Source organism: Myotis yumanensis, unplaced genomic scaffold, assembly GCF_028538775.1.
Source record: "Myotis yumanensis isolate MYYU_CA2020_CCGP unplaced genomic scaffold, mMyoYum1.0.hap1 SCAF_2, whole genome shotgun sequence".
Lineage (NCBI taxonomy): Eukaryota > Metazoa > Chordata > Mammalia > Chiroptera > Vespertilionidae > Myotis > Myotis yumanensis.
Window position 1 is genome coordinate 125,031,404 of NW_027223753.1, and position 17,016 is coordinate 125,048,419.

Below are 17,016 nucleotides of genomic sequence, written 5' to 3' on the forward strand. Positions count from 1 at the left end.
ACAAAGTCCCACTGAAGCAAGTTCTACTCCACAGGGATATCTCCTGCATAGCAACTCTTCCATTGTAGACACAGCTAGTCCTCATAGCCAATTGGTCTGGAGGTCAGTTCCTCCCAGTGATGCCAACAGCAATCAACACTCAACTGCAATAAGACTGTACACACAGCCCACATAGGGGCACACCTAGTGGGCCCAGTTCAGGTGACTGGGTAGGCTGAGCCACTGGACCCTACAGGACACCTAATACACAACGTCACTCTACCAATTCTAGGAGACATAACAGCTCTGCTTAATACATATAAAAAAACACAGGGAATTAGCCAAAATGAGGAGACAAACATGTCACGAATGAAAGAAATGGAAGCAAGCAAACTACTAAGTACAATGTTCAAATCAATGGTTATAAGGTTACTCAAGGGTCTTAATGAGAGCTTCAAGGGACTTAGTAAAAATTTCAAGAAACTTAGTGAGAATATCAAAGACATGAAAAAGGACCAGTCAGAAATTAAGCATACACTAACTGAAATAAATAATAGTTTACAGGGATTCAACAGTAGTTGAGGATGCTGAAAATCAAATCAATAATTTGGAATACGAGGAAGCAAAAAACACCCAATCAGAACAACAAAAAGAAATTTAAAAAATATGAAGGTAGTGTAAGGAGCCCCTGGGACAACTTCCAGCATACCTACATTCACATTAAAGGGGTGCCAGAAAGAGAAGAGAGAGAGAGCAAGATATTGAAAGCCTATTTGAAGAAATAATGCCAGAAAACTTTTCCTACCAGGTGAAAGAAATAGACTTACAAGTCCAGAAAGCTCAGAGAGTCCCAAACAAGAGAATTCCAAAGAGGCTCACACCAAGACACATCATTGTTAAAGTGCCAAGTTTTAAAGACAAAGAGAGAATCTTAAAAGTAGCAAGAGAAAAGCAGCTAGTTAACTACAAGGGAGTGCCCATACGACTGTCAGCTTGTCAGCTGATTTCTTAACAGAAATTTTGCAAGCAAGAAATGAGTGGCAAGAAATATTCAAAGTGATAAATAGCAAGGATGCTTACTCTACCCAGTAAAGTGATCATTTAGAATTGAAGGTCATATAAAGAGCTTCACAGAAAAGAAAAAGCTAAATGAGTTCATCACCACCAAACTGGTATTACAAGAAATACTGAAGTGTATTCGTTAACAAGAGGAAGAAGAAGAAGAAAAAGATAAAAAATATGAATGACATATGTAATACCTTAATCAATAAAGAAAAAAAGAAAAAATATATATGATAAAATGGCAATAAATAAATATCTATCAACAGTTGAATCTAAAAATCAAAATAAATGAACAAGAAATCTAATGGACAAAATAAACTGATGAATAACATAGAATCAGATGCATAGAAACATGGAACAGACTGAAAAATCTCAGAGAGAGGAGGTAAGGGGGTTACAGGAAGAGATTAACCAAAGATCTTATATGCATTACCTATGGACACAGACAATAGGGTGATGAAGGCCTGGGGTGGGGTGGGAACCAGATGGAGGAGGGCAACTGGAAGAAAAAAAAGGGGACATTTGTAATACTCTTAACCATAAAGATTAAAAATATACATAAAAATAAATAAATAAAAATGAATTAATTAAAAAAATAAAAAATCAAGTATTATATATATGCTAGAGGCCCAGTGCATGAAATTTATGCACTGGGGTGGGGTCCCTCCACCCAGCCTGCCCCCTCTCACAATCTGGGAGCCCTCAGGGGATGTCTTACTGATGACTTAGGCCTGCTCCCCAGGGGAAGTGGGCCTAAGCCGCAGTCTGGCCTCCCTCTGAGGACTGATCTGGGACTGCTGCAGCTGGGCAGCAGCAGCGGCTTGGGCACAGCCCCCTGCCTCCACTCCAGGGCTGCTGGGGCTGGGCGGCTGCAGCGGCTTAGACACAACCCTCTGCCTCTGCTCCGGGGCTGCTGGAGGCCAGGCCGACCCCCTCCCCCCCCACCCGAATGTAGTTCTCTCAGGCTCGGTCCGTGCCCAGCCCCTCCTCCTGAGCTGGTTGTGACTGTTATGGTGTCCCGGCCTAATTTGCACTATATATATATATATATACACACACACACACACACCCAGGCCACAACTACAAAAATTCTGATTCATTTTGCCTGTGGTTGAACCCAGGCATTATCAGTAAATAGATAAAGGAAATAATAATAATATTTTAGAGTAAATATGTTCCAACTATTCATGAAACATTGCATGAGACACACTTATACTAAAAAAATATTTACTATTTATCTGACAGTTAAATTTAACTGGCTGTTCTACATTTTTATTTGCTAAATCTGGCCAATTATACCTGAGATTCTAGGTTTAGCAAGCATTAACAACCACTGTTCTTGTGTATGTACATCATACAGGTTGGACTGAGTTTTTTAATGTGTTCTGAATAATTTTGCTTCTTTTTAAAAGTATATTTTTCCCATTTCTAGTCAGTTCAATAATTCATTTTTAGTCTGTTACTTTCTAAGGTACTATTAAATACCTATAATTTTCATATTTCCAATAAATGTTTTAATATATTAGGTTTCATGTGCTTCTTTCAATTTAACCTTTATGAGTGTCTATTTCCTTTTTGCTATTTGCTGTTATTGTGTACAGGTGAAATGATAAATATATTGGATTTGCTTTAACATTCCAGGGGGGAAGTAAGGAGATAAATAAAACAGAATTGGCAAGATGATAATTGTTCAAAGCTGACTCATGGCTACATGAAGGTTCATTGTACTACTCATTTTAATTTATGTATTTGAAACTTTTAATACAGTTTTTAAATTCATAAAAGTAAATAGATGTAATAGACATCCCTAAGGAGTGAAGGATCAGGTAGAGACTGGACGAATCGTTATTAGAGTTCCCTCAGGATGCAAGAAGAGTGGAGAAGTGTGATCTCACACCTTTGTAAAGATCAGAAATTATAGTTGTTAAAATATTTAGTAATTTGATATGTGACAAATGGTAAGTAATTGTTTCATAGTTCTTTTTTTACCTTTGATTATTAATGAGGTTGACCAGTTGATCATTTTCCAAAATATTTTCAAATTTTCTGGTCTGTTTATATTTCTTAGAGACTGAGCATTTTTATTGATTTGTATGATTTTTTTCTAAAATAAAAATCATTTATTATATTTATGTTAATATTTTTGGCAGTCTACACACCTTTTAACCTACAAACATAAAATAAATGTGTGTAATCAAATCCAAAACAATAAGTACATACACTAAAATATTAATACAGTTACTCCTGGATTATGAAATTTAGTTAACTATTTTAGTGCATTTGTTAGACTTAAAGATATTTTTACAATCACCATGTGTTATTTATACAATAATTATAATAAATAAATATTTTAGATTTAGGATTTTTAAGAGTATAACATTCAATATAAATAGTAGATATTTAGAGATAACATTTTAGAAGATTAATACATTTTAAAAATACGGTTCATACTTGGTACTCTATTTTCTTAACCACAAACATTTACAAAGATTCAAGTTCATACTTTCAGTTTTGATTGCCTCATTGATCAAATCTTAATCACAGATATATTTTAAATTGTTTTCCTCTTACACAATGTAACATACAGATAATGTATTATGGAATTATATACCTGAAACCTATATAATTTTATTAACAATGTCACCCCAATAAATTAAATAAAAAATACAAAGAAATAAAAAAATAAAGGTTAAAAATTGTGAATTTATGTTATTTGTCCACTATTGAGATATTAGTATTTTTATGATCTAAATGTAGGAGCCTGGTAGAAAAAGAACTTCCTAACTGGCATATGACAGCAGCCTGGAATGCTTTGGAGATGGCAAAATGCCTGTCTTCTCAGTTGTCTGGTGTCCAGGACCCCAGGGTTCATGGCAGAGCTTCAAAAACAGGGGAGGAAAATAAAAATAAATTAAAATATGAAAAAACAAACACACACATAAAAAAATCAATTTATCAATAGTGGGTGATATGGAAATGTCAGGGAAATAGTGCTTTGATATAGGGTTGTAAATATTTTTTACTACTTTCTTTTAGTCATTTAATTTCTCTGGTGATATATTTTATGCAGAAATTTACATTTTTATGTGGTTAGTTTTATCAATCTTTTATAGCTTCTGGGGTTTGTGTGAAAATTAGAAAGTCTTTACCATTTGGGGATTAATTAATAATTGTCCCATGATTTTTCTAGTGTTTCATAAATGTTTTTTTACATTTAAGATTTTAATACTTTTGGAATTGATCTAAGTAGTATATATGACATGGTACATAACTTTACTCAATTTTCTGATCAAATATCCTGTCATTTATTTCTTCAATGACTTGAGATATATTTATTAAATTAGAAAAGGTGAAACTATATTTTGGCTTTTGTATGTATTTTCAGCTCTGTTCCTTAGATCTACTGGTTTAGTCATATGCTATTGAATTGTTCCTAACATTACTGAGGATTTATATCTGACAAGAATGACCCTCCAATTTATCCTTTCCTGTCATGTGTTTTAAGATATTCATTCTTTTAAAGAAAATAAAGCAACAAAAAAGAAAAATCATTCTTTTTTTTCTTTTCTATAGGAACTTTAAAACTTTCTGTAAGTGTTTTTATTGAGATAATGTTAAACTCATAATGCAACTTATGGTAAATTAATAGCCATGTCACATAAACATATGTAAGGATGCTTATGTCTCTGATCTTCACAGGAATACAAATTAAAAGCACAATGAGATTATCACCTCACAGCTGTCAGAATACAGTTTTGATAAATCATATTTTCTTAGAAACATACCCATTCTTCAATTTATTGAGTGTCCTCTTATAACAAAATAAAATGGATAATTCATTTTTATATACTTGTTTTATTTCAAAGAACAAATAATGTAAATTTATTACTACTATGTGTTTTCACTTGTTTGTTTTTAATTTTTCTCTCTTTGCTATATTAATTCCTTCGTTCTTTTCTTAATGATTATTTTGCTGTTTGCATTAACTTCTTGATTTGGTCTTTGCTTCATTATCCAATTTTATTTAAGTAAATACTCTTTTTACTCTTAAGTATTTTAATATATCTATTATTTAATTTTTAAATGATATTCTGTTATTGATACCCTAATGGTGGGCCAAAGTTCTTCCCTGGATCATATCTCATGAAATTGAAAAATAAAATTGTGGACCAGAAGATTTAAGCAAAATGTGGAAATTTATTATAAGCAGATACAAACTCCCTGCATGGGCAGGGGGCCCAAGAATGGGTTGCCACCGAAGTTTATTTGTCTAGGGGTTTTTATTTGCTATGGGCCAGCTCTTTATCTGTGTCAGTCTCTGGCTCCTTTTACCTTCTTTGTCTAGTAACATTTTAAAATCCACCAGGTGTCCTCCCTTCTTCACCCCTCCTCTTCCCCCATCTCTTGCAACATCCTGCACCTGCAAGATAAACATCCTTTAGGTCTGGAGTTGGGCTCAATCCTGCAATTAGATACACACTTCCTCCTTTTATCTCAATCTCTTGGAACCTTCTGCATGTGCAAGATAAGTATTCTTGTCTTGTGGCATCCTGGTTTTCTGCAAGAGCAGCATTGCTGTGGTTTTAGCTGGCTTCAACTATTATGTCTACATTTCCTTCTTCCTTTCACCCCTTACCCTGTTTGCCTAATCCTGTTTCTATTTCCTCTCATTATATAGAAGAATATTCCTCCCTCATTTTTCCTTCCTTTCCACACAATTGATTGTTAATTATATAATAGTTATATTATCGGATCATGTACTATTGTTTGTTTTCTTATCCTAATCCCTATGTTTTTATTTTTTTTAATTTTATAGCTGTAGTTAATTCTTGTCATCAGTCCGTTTGCTCAACACATCTTTTGTTTAAAGTTTATCCTATGGTAATATACTCAACATATTATAATGGCAGCAAATGCAACAGATGTCTTCTTGACTTAATGCTTGAGTGGTAGTTTGGATATAAAATCTATAGTAGATATACTTTTTCACTGAATTTATTATAAATAATGCTTTATTGTCTTCAAGCAACAAATATTGCTAGGGAGAAGTCTTAGGCTATATGGACCTCCCACTCCTGTTTTCTTAGATTTTCATCTCTTTGTTTTCCTTTTGTTTACTTCCAAAATTTGTCCTATCTTCTTATCTTGCTTTCTTCTTGAAGATTCCATTTATGCATATGTAGATCATTTTTTCCCATCTTCTATATACACAATATTCTCTTTTATCAATTTAATCTACTTTTTTTTTATCTTTTGTTTTAGGATATGCATATCTTGGAACAACTTACTTTGTTTCTCATTACTGTTTTCACTTATTTTCCTATCAATTTCAACTTTATTTGTTTGAAATAGTTTGTCTTCTACTTTTTTTTATCAGAAAAGACACAATATTTTTATGTTTATGTGTACAATCTGTTCTGAGCTATTGCCTTTCTTCTTTTGTTTTCTTTTTATGTTATCATTTAACTAAATTCTATTACAGTTGTAATATTTTCACTTATTTTGTTCCACCATTTATTCTCAAAACATTTTATATCTTATTTCTTCTTATTTTTCTTCATTTGCTTGTATTATTTTTCATAGCTTCTGTGTTGGTTCCTTTTAAATAATAAGCACGAAGTAAATAGGGTATAGTGGCCTGTGCTATTTGTGATGGATTTGGTGGTAATAAAGAATCAGGGCCATGTTTCAGGTTGCGATATTTCTGGGGTAGTGTTGTGTTTGATTTCTTATTAGGCTTCTCCCCATCCAATGTAAAAAAAAAACACACACGCTCATTTATTTTTTAATGTTTTTTTTTTTCTTTATTGATTAAGGTATTACATATGTGTCCTTATCCCCTCATTGCCCTCCCACCCCCCTGCTCATGCCCTCACTCTCCTGGTATCTGTGTCCATTGGTTATGCTTATATGCATATATATAAGTCTTTTGGTTGATCTCTGCCCCTTACCCTCACCCTCCCCTACCTTATGTTTTTATTGATTTCAGAGAAGAAGGGAAAGGGAGAAAGAAACTGAAACATCAATATGAGAGAGAATCATTGATTGATTGCCTCCTGCACACTCCCCACTTGGGAAGGAGCCCACAGCGTAGACATGTGCCCTGACCAGGAATCTTACTGACCTTCATCCCCACCCTACAGCCTCCACAACCATTTAGTGCACAGAATGATACTCCAACAGGGCCACACTAGTCAGGGCTCAATATACTTTTTATTTTATTACATTGATTTATTACTTTTAGTTTCAGAACATTATTAATTTTTACCTTGAATTATGGCTTTTCTATATCAAGAATCCTTATTCAGCTATTTTCTTTCATATACCAAGTCAACTTTGTCATTACTCATTTAGATTTTAAACAAACACATTACCAAGTTACTAATATTTTACATATTAATAGTCTTTTTGTAGGTATTCATTTATGTTTATCTATATTTTTATAAATTTTGTTACATTCATTTCTTATTTTTTCAGATTTCCTTATACTTAATTTGATATTCTCATACATTTATTTTTTAAGTATTTTCTTAAATATTGCTCTTAAGAGAAAGTACAGGCTGGTATCATCTATCCTTTCTTACATATCTACAAACATTTGTATTTCATGGTGATACATATGTTATCTTGACTAAGTGTATAAATGATACCTTGAATAGGTATAGAATTATTGGGAATTAACTCCTTTTCCCAAGCATTTCATTAAAGCTATTTCTTGTTCTATATCTGTTTAAGGTTGTTGATTCCTATTCTTTGAAATATGACTTTTGATACTTCTTTTATCTGACAATGGCTCAGAACCCCTATTTAAATTTTCAAGATTATACCATGGCCGATTTCATTTTTAATCTGCTCTATAATAAATTTGGTGAAATTTTCAATCAGAAAGCTTCAGTATTTTATAATTATTTATTTAATTATTTCCTCTCTTTGTTCTTTCTTCCCAATTTTATTTCAGGTTTCTAAAGAAATTCTACAAGTCAATGAAAAAAAAAATATGGGAAGAAGGAACAAAAGGTATGAAGAGTCCTTTTCTTTTTCATCAAAAAAAGGAAACACTACTGGAGAATAAAAATATATACAAAACACTCTCTTTGACAAAGATATGCAAATTATACCATAAGGAGACCTTATTTGACATGTGTTTTAAATTTATTCAACATTTATTTCACTGAATATTCATTACATACAAGGCATTGTTCTAAGAACACCAAGGGCTATAAAGTTGGAGAATGCAAAGCCAGTTAACTGCCTTCTCCAAGTTTATGAAATGGGAGAGAAGTAATTTCTACAGAGATACAGGAAGAAAATAGTCTCCCAGTTTAAGGAAAGCATTTTTTAACAATCAAGCATTTAGATATTAAAATTGTATATGAATAAGAGATATTGTATTTAAATAATTTATAGAGAACAAGATATACTAATCTTTCCCAATTTAAAGAATGCAAGTCTAACTAAGATAACTCCTATTTTTTGTCTTTTGAGACAGATTTAACTATTCCCTTTATTTATAATATTGGATTAGTGCTAAGCATCTAAAAATTAGTACTACATGCGTCTGCTTCTTTCAATACATGGTAAACATATTTTAAGAACAGGAATCCTGCTTTTTCATCATAGCCAGAATCCATTCTTGTATCTGTTTTACAATAAATTTTATTTCATGAATCAAAATTAAAAAAAAAAACACAAACATTTATTCAATGTGATCAAAACTGAAATCCAGACAAATAAATCTCTACATTTTTGGTAGGCAATGAAAAATCAATAAAGATTAAGTTATATGATCAAATCCATATTTACAAAGATTAACTTACATACCCTGCACTTGATAGACTAGAGAATGGAAGAGACTGAGTTACAAGGCAATTAATACAGTCTATAATAGCAGCAAAATAGTAAAGATAACGGGATCATAAGATAGATATTGATGGATAAGGATTAAAAATATTTATTCAGTATAAACCTCTCTATAGTGTCTTAGTATAGCATCCCAACTGCAATGTTAGAAGATGAAATGAATCTAGTAAACCAGTTAAGGAGAAGCAAACACCAACACAATGAATCCTGTGTCAATAGATATCTAGAGTAGCTCAGAATAAAAATTGTAAAGAAGTGTTGATTGTTCATAAAAACATGTAAATTATTCACTGTGGAAATTATTTCTGGGAGAAGATGAATATTGTAAAAGATTATATTAACAAAGGAGTAAATAGAATTGGAAAACAGGAGTAGCAGATGCTATCTTTTGTTTCTACTTGTCAGAGCCAGCAACTCCTGCATTCTCAATATTATGATTTAAATTTTGATTGCCCATCATCCACTAGGCATCAGGTGTTTGAATTTAATCTCAATACTAGATAGGATTAAGAGCTTCAAACAAAAAGTGGCACTGTACTCAGGAAGCATTGCTACCTATGTTTTCAAAATTAGAGACCCATATTTTCAAATTCTTCACATGCAATTAACTTGTATGGATCAGAATGTTTAATGTTTGCTTTAAGCCTTAAAGAACTGATAAATTATTTCCTTTTTTGTCAATCTGTCTACATATGGATTGTATATGATCTTAACTCTTTTCTATATCTACTTGTAGTATAATATAGAAAAACAGGCATACATGATATATTAAAATTAGACTAACTTATCTTGAATACTCGAACTATATTCTAATTCAAAATCCAGAAATTAATTTTAAAATGCTATTTTAAGTTTTCTAACAGAGATAATATTTTATACCTAAGTAGGAACTAACATGAGGTGCTCTCTAAATCTACTTTCCAGATTGGATACAGCTTCGATTTGAAGATTTTCTTTTTATGTTTACTTTTACATTGCAAATGTATAATATTTTAAATTAAAATTGAATACACTGTTAGTAAATTATCCTCTAGTATGTAATCATCTATATATACTTAATAATTTTAACTTATATTTCCATTGATTTGACCAGAAAAACACACATTAATTTGATTTGAAGTCATAACAACTCCTTTTTGTTAAAATATTGTATAATTTATCATTATGCTATTCACTTTATTTCTAATGTATAGAAATTAGACTTGCTCATTACCACTTTAAAAGAAGACCTAGTTGAAGATTAGTACTTCTAATAAGACCTCCAGTTCTTTGGAAGAATACTCACCAGGGCAATACTTATAGCAGCACAAAAATTGATTAGTACTAAAAATATTTTTAGTTTTGATGGCCTGTGTATAAAATTATCTCTTTGACCATGCTCTATATTTATAGTCATCATTGAAATGAAAGCTGAGTTCTATATCAACCAGGCTACAGTCTTAGTTATTTCTGACCACATCCATTCTTGTCACTTTTTTTAACACAGTGTTTTGGTTTATTTTCTTCTAGTGTCTTTCCTAGGCATATGTAAACAGAAATTGGTCATATAGTTTTACTAAATTAGAAATATTTTTCCGTTATTACTTCCGTGGTATTTAAAAAATCACATTTATTGGGGTGACCATGGTTGATACGTGTATTTATGTTTCAAGTATACAATTTTATAATACATCATCGTATATTGCATTGGTGTGCCCACCAAACAAAATCAAAATCTTGTGTCACCATATATTTGACCCCCCCTTTACCCTTTAATAGACCCTCAGCCTTCTTCCCTTTGGTAAGCAGTATACTGCTGTTTGTGTCTATAACTTTTTGTTTGTTCATTTGTTGCTCTCAGTTTTATATACCACATATGAGAGAAATCATATGGTTCTTTACTTTTTCTGTCTGAATTATTTTGCTTAGCATGATATTATCAAGATCCATCTAAATTGTTGCAAATGGCAGTATTTCATTTTTCTTATGGCTGAGTAGTATGCCATTATAGATATGTACCACATATTTTTATCTAATCATCTACTGAAGAACACTTTGGTTGTTTCCATTTGTTGGCCTCAATGAGTAATGCTGCAATGAATATAAGAGTGCACATCTCTTTGAGAATAAATATTTTCAAAATTTTCAGGTAGGTACCCAGAAAAGAAGTTTCTGGGTAACATGGTAACTCTATTCTTAATTTTTTGAGGAACCTTCATACTGTTTTCCATAGTGGCTATACCAGTTTCTGTTCCCACCAGCAGTGAATGAGGGTTCCTTTTTCTTCAAAAACACTCCAACACTTGTTAGTCTTGTTGATAACAGCCAATCAAACTAGTGTGAGATGGTATCTCATTGAAGTTTTGATTTGCATTTCCCTAATAGCTATGAAGTTGAGTATCTTTTCTGTTGGCCATTTGAATGTCTTCTTTGGAGAAGTGTCTATTCAGGTCCTCTGACCATTTTTTAGTTGGATTGTTTTTTGTTTATTTGTTTGTTTTGGAATTTTTCTTTATGTTGAGGTTTTTTCTGGTATGAGTTTTTAAAAATTATATTTTGGATATTAATTCCTTATAGGAGCTGCAAATATCCTCACCCATTTTGTTGTTTACTTTTTTGTTTTGTTGGCTGGTTTTTTTTTGCTATGCAGAAGCTTTGTAGTTTGATGTAGTCCCATTTATTTTATTTTATTATATGTATTTATTTATGTATTTATTTATATTTTTTACTCCCCTTGCCTTTGGGGTCAAATTCATAAAATCCTCTCTAAGATCAAGGTCCATAAGTTTAGTACCTATTTTTTTATGCAATTTATTTTTTCAGGTCTTATATATTTTTTTTTATCCATTTTGAGTTAATGTTTGTATATGGGGATAAACAGTAGTCTAGTTTCATGCTTTTGCATGTGGCTTTCTAATTTTCCCAGCACCATTTATTAAAGAGACTTTCTTTTCCCCGTTGTATGTTTTTGGCTCTTTTGTCAAAAATTATTTGCCCAAATACATGTGGGTTTATTTCGGGGCACTTAATTGTGTTCCATTTGTCTGCGTGTCTGTTTTCATGCCAGTACCATGCTGTTTTGCTTACTGTCACTTTGTAGTATTAATTTCAAGTCAGGGAGTGTGATAACTCAGGCTTTGTTCTTTTGCTCAGGATTGCTTGGCCTTTTGGAGGGTCTTTTTTGGTTCCATACAAATCTGATGTTTTTTATTCCATTTAAAAAATATCTTTGGATTTTGATGGGGATTGCATTAAATCTGTATATGTGATATGACCATTTTAACAATGTTGACTCCTCCAATCCATGAACATGAAATATCCTTCCATTTCTTTGTGTCTTTTTCAATCTTTTAAAATAATGCTTTGTAGTTTTCAGTGTATAGGTTCTTCACATCCTTTGTTAAGTTTATTTCTAGCTATTTTATTCTTTTTGTTGCAATTGTAAAAATAATTGCTTTTAGCATTTTTTTTCTAAAATTTCATTATTAGTATAAAGGAATGCAGTGGGTTTTTGTACATTGATTTTGTATCCTGTGACTTTAATATATTTGTTTAAATAGTTTTTGGTAGAGTCTTAGTGTTTTCTACTAGTATATAAAGAATCATGTTATCTGCAAGGTAATTTTCCTTTTTTAAATCAAAATTTGGATGCCTTTTACATCTTATCCTTGCCAGATGGTTCTGTCTAGGATGTACAGCACTATGTTGAATAATAGTGGTGAGAGTGGACATCCTTGTCTTATTCTTGATCTTAGAGGAAAGGCTTTCAGTGTTTCACCATTGAGTAAGATATTAACTGAGAGTTTGTCATCTATGGCCTTTATTATGTTGAGATACTTTTCTTTTATACTCATTTTATTGAATATTTTAATCATAGATGGATGTTGTATCTTTGCTTTTTATGCATCTATTAATATGATCATATGATTTTTAGGCTTTAGTTTGTAAATGTAGTATATTACATTGATCGATTTATGTATGTTGAACCATCATTGTGCCCCAGAATAAACCCCTATTTTGAGATATATTTTTTAATGTATTATTGATGGGGAAAAAGAGAGATTTTTGGGAGCTAGCAATCTGAATCTAGTCACTGCCCTTTAATTGTCTGGTCCTGCAAGACCTGTTTACTCCCATTTTAGAGAGGCCATAAATTATCCCCAGAGGGAGTTATCAGTGCTGGTGCCAGGCCAGGCTTTTAGTTGTGGTCTCAAAACCACAGCACGTGGGGCTCTTTAAGAACTTGCAAAGGGGACCAAAAAAACCCTTATTTGGGAGACAAAGAACTGGAAAAAGTATAAGTAGGGAAAGCTTCCTCCATGTTTTTTGCTCAGAATTTGAATGACATTTTTCTCTGAACCTATGCATAATAATAATAAAGTGTGATTCCATTTCTCTAAGCGTTGCTTGGTTTTTCTCCAGTCTTCTGTAACATTATTATATTCAATTGGGTATTATTCTGTTTAGGATTTTTGCATCAGTATACATCAGAGCTGTTGGTCTGTAGTGTTTTCTGTTTTGTTTTGTTTTGTTGTGTGTGTGTGTGTGTGTGTGTGTGTGTTATCTTTTTCAGGTTTGGTATAAGGCTTATGTTGGCCTCATAAAATGTATTAGGAAGTATTACATCTACATCATAATTTTGGAAGAGTTTGAGGATAGGTATCAAATCTTGTTTGAATATTTGTTCGAATTCACTAGTGAAGTTAAGTGGTCCTGGACTTTTACTTTTTGAGATGTTTTGATGGTTGTTTCAATTTTCTCAGTATCGATAGGTCTATTGAGATTTCCCAGTTTTTCTATGATTCAGTCTAGAAAGGTTGCATATTTCTAGGAATTTATCCATTTTTTCTAGGATATTGAATTTGGTGGTATATAGTCTTTCATAGTTCTTTTGTATACCCTTAGTATTTTTTCTGGTGTCTATGGTAACTTCTCTTTTATATCTGATTTTGTTTATTTGTGTTCTTTTTTTGTTCTTTGCGAATCTATCCAGAGGTTTGTCAATTTTACTAATCTTTTCAAAGAACCAGCTCTTTGTTGCATTAATTTTTATACAGTCATTTTACTCTCTATTTCGTTTAATTTTGCAATACTTTTTTTCTTTTTTTTTCTATGGACATTGGTCTGCTTTTGTTCTTTTTCTAGATCTTTGAGATGTAATGTTAGGTTGTATACTTGGGCTATTTTTGTTTCTTGAGATAGACCCATAATGATAAAACTTCCCTCCTATTACTGCTTTCACTACATCCCAAAAGTTTTGATATGTTATACTGTCATTCTCATTATTTTCTATGTATATTTTTATCTTACCTTTTAGTTCTTCTTTTATCCAGGTGTTTTTTTTAGTAGCATGTTGTTTAATTGCAACATATTTAGTTGTTTTTCCACTTCCTTTTTCAGTTAATTTCTAACTTCAAAGCATTGCCATGACAGAACATGATTGGCATTATTTCAGTCTTCTTAAATGTGTTAAACCTAGTTTTGTGTCCCAACATATGGTCTATTCTTGAGAATCTTCCATATGCACTGGAGAGGAATGTATAATCTGATGTTCACAGATGAAAAGCTCTGTAAATGTCAATTTTGTCCATTAAGTCTAATGTGTCATTTAATGCGAATATTTCTTTCTTTTAAAAAAATATTTATTGTTGAAAGTATTACATATGTACCCTTTTCCCCCCATTAAGCCTACACCCACACCCTACCCCAGGCACTCACCAACCTATTGTCTGTGCCCATGGGTTATGCATAAATGCATACAAGTTTTTTGGTTTATCTCTTCCCAAGCACCCACCCACCCACCCTTACCTTCCCTCTGAGATTCAACAGGCTGTTACATGCTCCTATGTCTCTGGATCTGTTTTGTTCTAAAGTTATTTTTGTTCGTTAGAGTCCACATATGAGTGAGATCATGTGGTATTTGTCTTTCTCTGACTGGCTTATTTTGATTAGCATAATACTCTCCAGGTCCCTCCATGCTGTCTCAAAGGGTAAGATATCTATCTTTTTTTTTTTTTACTGCTGTATAGTATTCAATGGTATGTACCACAGCTTTTTTAAAAAAAATATATTTTATTGATTTTTTACAGAAAGGAAGGGAGAGGGATAGAGAGTTAGAAACATCGATGAGAGAGAAACATTGATCAGTTGCCTCCTGCACACTCCCAACTGGGGATGTGCCCGCAACCAAGGTACATGCCCTTGACCGGAATTGAACCTGGGACCCTTCAGTTCACAGGCTGACACTTCATACACTGAGCCAAACCAGCTAGGGAAATATATTTGTTTTTCTTGGTAGTGTCTGTCTGGTTTTGGAAATAGGATAATTCCCCAGCCCACCCCCATTTTTAAATAGTTTGCAGAGGATAGGTGTTAGTTCTTTGAATGTTTTGTAAAACTTCCCTGTGAAGCCATCTAGACAAGGGCTTTAGTTTGTTGGACATTTTTTTTTTATTGTTTCAATTTCATCAGTTGTTATTGCCCTATTCAGGTTTTCTGATTCTTCCTGATTTAGTTTTGGAAGATAATATTTTTCTAGGAATTTGTACATTTTATCCACATTGTCTAGCATGTTGGCATATTTCACAGTATTTTTTACATTCATTTGTGTGTGTGTATGTGTGTGTGTGTGTGTGTACGTATATATATATATGAGCACCTTTGTAGGTAACAAATTGCTTTCTTCTTGCTGCCTTTAAGTTTTACTCTTTGTCTTTAATTTTTGGCATTCTTATTATGATGTGTCTGGGCATGCATCTGTTTGGGTACTTCTTGCTTGGAACTCTCTGTGTCTCCTGAACTTGTGTAACTTTTACCTTCACCAAGTTAGAAATGTTTTCTATCATTATTTCTTCATCCAGGTTTTCTATCCCTTGCTCACTTTCTTCACCTTTTGGAAATCCAATGATGGTAAGATTGTTACATTTTATGTTGTCCCACAGCTCTCTTAAGCTGTCCTGTTTTTTAATTGTTTTTTTCTTTTTGGTTCTCTGATTCAATGATTTTTCTCCCCTGTCTTCTAATTCACTGATCTTATCCTTGGCTTCCCCTAATATGCCATGTGTTCTTTATTAGTGCTATGTATTTCTTCAATTCTGACTGGTCATTTTTCATAGTTTCTATCTTTTCTCATGCTGTTGAGCATCCTTGTAATCATTATTCTTAATTTTATATCAGATAAAATTCGTATACCATTTCATTTAGCTCTTCTTCTGCAGAATTCTCTTGTTCTTTCTTTTGGGGCTTTTTTTTCTCTCCCCATTTTGGCTCACTTTTTGGGATTGGTCTATATATTTAGTAGGTAGATCTTCTATGACTCCCAGTCTCTGGTGCAGGAAAGTGACATATGCTGCTTTGTGACTGTCTCTGAGTACATGTTGGGCTATCAGCAATCCATGGCTTGTTGCTCCCTCTGCTGGGGCTGAATACCTTTGGATAGGACCAAGATGTGTACTGTGGTCTGCTTTTCCTAGCCACAATCCCAAAAGGAGATCAGGCAAAGACTCAAAGGCTTCAGAGATCTGTCTCTGCTTTCAGTCTGATCGTTATTCTCAGTCTTAATTATCCTCAGGCTATTGATAACATCACAGGTTAGACTCTACAGGATGGGGTGAAAGGTTCTCAAATAAGGTGGGGCTAATGCTTCCCCACCAGGCAAAAGCTTTCTGGATGATAAAGGCCTACTTAAGAAAAATGTCCTCTGCAATATGAGGGAATGACACAACACAGGAGACCTGGGTGGTTGACTTCTGAGCTCTAACTCCAGAGCCCCCAACCCTGGATTCTGTTCACACAGCTCTAGCCTACTCTGCTCTCCCTCTGCTGGAGCCAATGTGAGTGTGTTGGCCCTTAAAGTGGGTGCTTGCATTTCCATCTGTCTCTCCTTGGCAGACAACAACCCTGCTGCTTTTCACAGCCAGATGTTATGTGGGTGCCTTTCTCAGTTCTGGTGCTCTGGGCTGGGGAGCTCAGCTTGGGGTTTACACCCCAGAGTTCTCAGTGGGAACCCCCCACAGCTGAGATATCCATCCATAACTTCAGCTGCTGTCTGTGGGAGCTCAGCCAGCCTTGTCTTAACTCTGCACTTTCTACCAGTCTGTACGGAGTCTCCACTTTCCATCCTAGGTTATCAAGGTT